Genomic DNA, 3371 nt, shown 5'->3' with positions numbered 1-3371 from the left:
CCCCATTTTCATTTTGAAATGTCCCATTTAATCCCTGGTAATACTTCTTGTACTGAAGTCTACTTTGTATGAAATTAGTATAGCCACTCTGCTTTATTTTGCTTAGTGTTTGCATTGTGTATCTCTTTCAATTCTTTACTTCTAATCTCTATATTTTTATATTTAAAATGGGTTTCTTGGAGATGGCATATAGTTGAGTCTTGCCTTTTTTTTTAACATGATGTATTTTTTTAAAATTTTTATTTATTTATTTTTGGCTGCGTTGGGTGTTCGCTGCTGTGTGCAGGCTTTCTCTAGTTGTGGTGAATGGGGGCTACTCTTTGTTGTGGTGCATGGGCTTCTCATTGCGGTGGCTTCTCTTGTTGCGGAGCACATGCTCTAGGTGCGTGGGCTTCAGTAGTTGCAGCACATGGGCTCAGTAGCTGTGGCTCGTGGGCTCTAGAGCGCAGGCTCAGTAGTTGTGGTTCACGGGCTTAGTTGTTCTGTGGCATGTGGGATCTTCCCAGACCAGGGCTTGAACCTGTGTCCCCTGCAATGGCAGGCAGATTCTTAACCACTGCACCACGAGGCAAGCCCGAGTCTTGCCTTTTTATGTAGGCTGACAATCTCTGACTTTTTAATTGGAATATTTAGGTCACTTACACTTATAGTAATTTTTGATATGATTGGAGTTAAGTCTACAATCTTGCTCTTTGTTTTCTATTGTCTCATCTTCTCTGTATTTCTTTTTTCCTGCCTTCTTTTGGGTTAATTGAGTTATTTTTTAGGATTCCATTTTATCTTCACTGTTGGATTATTAGCTATATCTTTTTATTTTTCAGTGGTTGCTCTGGGGTTTATCATATGTATTTTAATGCATTGCAGTCCACCATCAAATACAATACTTGTAGTAAGATATTTCCATTCCCCCCACATGTCTTTTGTGCTTTATTTGTCATAAATTTTATTACTACTTTGGTTATAAATGTTAAAATACTTTGACATTTTTGCTTTAAACAGTCAATTTTACTTTAAACAGTAAAAACAGTATCCCCCATTATTAACATCTTACATTAACATGGTACATTTATTACAATTAATGAATTAATATTGATACTTAATTATGAACTAAAGTGCATGCTTTATTGAGATTTCTTTAGTTTTTATTTGATGTCTTTCTTCTGTGCGAGGACCCCTATTCAGGATATCATATGATATTTAGTGTCATGTCTTCTTAGGCTCCTCTTGGCTGTCACAGTTTTTCAGACTGTTCGTGTTTTTTCATTTTGACAGTTTTGAGGAGTACTGCGCAGGTATCTTGTAGCATGTCCTCAACTGGGATTTGTCTGATGTCATATGTTTGTGGGAGGAAGACCATGGCAGTAAAGCCATTCTCATCACATCAAGGGTACGAACTATCAACACAGTTTATGTTAACTTTGAGTGCCTATCAGAGGTAGTATTTGTTAGGTTTCTCCCTTGTAAAATTTCTTTTTTTTCCCCTTTATCCATGCTGTACTTCAATGATTTTTTTTTTTTCAATGATCTTTTAAAGACATTAAAAATAGAGGGGAAGGGCTTCCCTGGTGGTGCAGTGGTTGAGAGTCCGCCTGCCGATGCAGGGGATGCGGGTTCGTGCCCCGGTCCGGGAAGATCCCACATGCCGTGGAGCAACTAAGCCCATGTGCCACAACTACTGAGCCCACGTACCACAACTACTGAAGCCCATGCACCTAGAGCCCGTACTCCGCAAAGAGAGAAGTCACCGCAACGAGAAGCCCACACACCACAACGAAGAACAGCCCCTACTCGTCACAACTAGAGAAAGCCTGCGCGCAGCAATGAAGACCCAACGCAGCCAAAAATTAATTAATTAATTAAAAAAAAAGATACTGAGCTTTAGGGGGCTGGGGGAGGGGAGTAAGCCAGGCAGCAATAAATGTACTCAAAATCACCCTTAAAGGGCTTCCCTGGTGGCGCAGTGGTTGGGAGTCCGCCTGCCGATGCAGGGGACACGGGTTCGTGCCCCGGTCCGGGAAGATCCCACATGCCACGGAGCAGCTGGGCCCGTGAGCCATGGCCGCTGAGCCTGAGCATCTGGAGCCTGTGCTCTGCAACGGGAGAGGCCAAAACAGTGAGAGGCCTGCGTACTGCAAAAAAAAAAAAAAAAAAATAGAGGGGAAAAAAGTATTTTATATTTATCCATATATTTATCACTTTTGGCTTTTTTTTATTCCTTTGTGTAATCCAGTTTTCTATCAGGTATCATTTTCCTTCCATTTGAGAAATTTTCTTTATCATTTCTTGCAGTGCATTCTGCTGGTGACACATTCTCTCATTTTTGTTTGTTTGAAATGATCTTTATTTTGCATTCATTTTTGAAAGGTATCTTCACTGAATTCTAGGTTGACAGTTTCAGCACTTCCATTGTGTCTGACCTGCATAATGTCTGACAAGAAATGTAACTCTTTCTTCCTGTATATTCAATGACTTTTTTTTTCCTGCTTTCTCTTAAGATTTTCTCTTAGCCATTGGTTTTCAGGAATTTGTTTTTTGGTTTTGTTTTTGTTTCCAACAAAAGATTCTCACATATTTATTTCTGAGCCAAACTACTAGTGCAGATAAACTAAAACAGAGAAAAATCATTTTCCCAATAAAATACATCCAGTTGTCCAGATAGTAGTGGTTTTCAGGGTGAGATGGTAAGATGCAAATGACCTTGATTCAGCATAAATATGTGTACCATCTCATGTGCGATCCCTTATAGACCCAGCTTGGCTCTTCTCCAATGTCTCCTCTTGGAGTTGTACCTGATTTTATTACCAGTTTTCAACCAAATCCACTGAGGAATGGGATAATTCTGCTTTTTCTTGACCAGGAATTACTTGATCCTGAAAGTCTTGTGAGAAGACATGGTGAGGAACAGAGTCAACTGCACACACCAGAATGGCGGAGGAAAACTTCAGGAATTTGATGCTGATAATATATCTTCTTGTGGTTTTATTTTTATCCTGCTTTGTGTTCATTTAGTTTCTTGGTTCTGTGAATTGATAGTTCTCACCAAATTTTGAAAAAATTTGGCCTTTAGTTCATCCAATATTTTTTCTGCATGCCTCCTTCCCTCCTCTTATTCTGAGACCTCAATTACACATATGTTAGACTACTTGATATTGTCCCATAGGTCACTGTGACTCTGTTCATGTTTTTCAATCTTTTGTCTTTTCTGTCTCTCAATTTGGATGGTTTTTATTGCTATGTCTTCATTCATTGAGCTTTTCTTCTGCAGTATCTAAAAAACTGTTAATATCGTACAGTAATTTTTCCACTAGCAGTTCCTTTTATTTCTTTTTTAAAAATAAATTTATTTACATATTTATTTATTTATGGCTGAG

At 38.8% G+C, this 3371-nt stretch overlaps 1 pseudogene; it reads right to left on the bottom strand.

The window, feature by feature from the left end:
• Positions 1-2740: 2740 nt before the first annotated feature.
• Positions 2741-2893, bottom strand: LOC132438449 (large ribosomal subunit protein eL39-like; annotated as a pseudogene).
• Between the last annotated feature and the right edge of the window lie 478 nt (positions 2894-3371).

Source organism: Delphinus delphis, chromosome 15 (assembly GCF_949987515.2).
Source record: "Delphinus delphis chromosome 15, mDelDel1.2, whole genome shotgun sequence".
Taxonomy (NCBI): Eukaryota; Metazoa; Chordata; class Mammalia; order Artiodactyla; family Delphinidae; genus Delphinus; species Delphinus delphis.
This window is presented reverse-complemented; position numbering and strand designations above follow the sequence as displayed.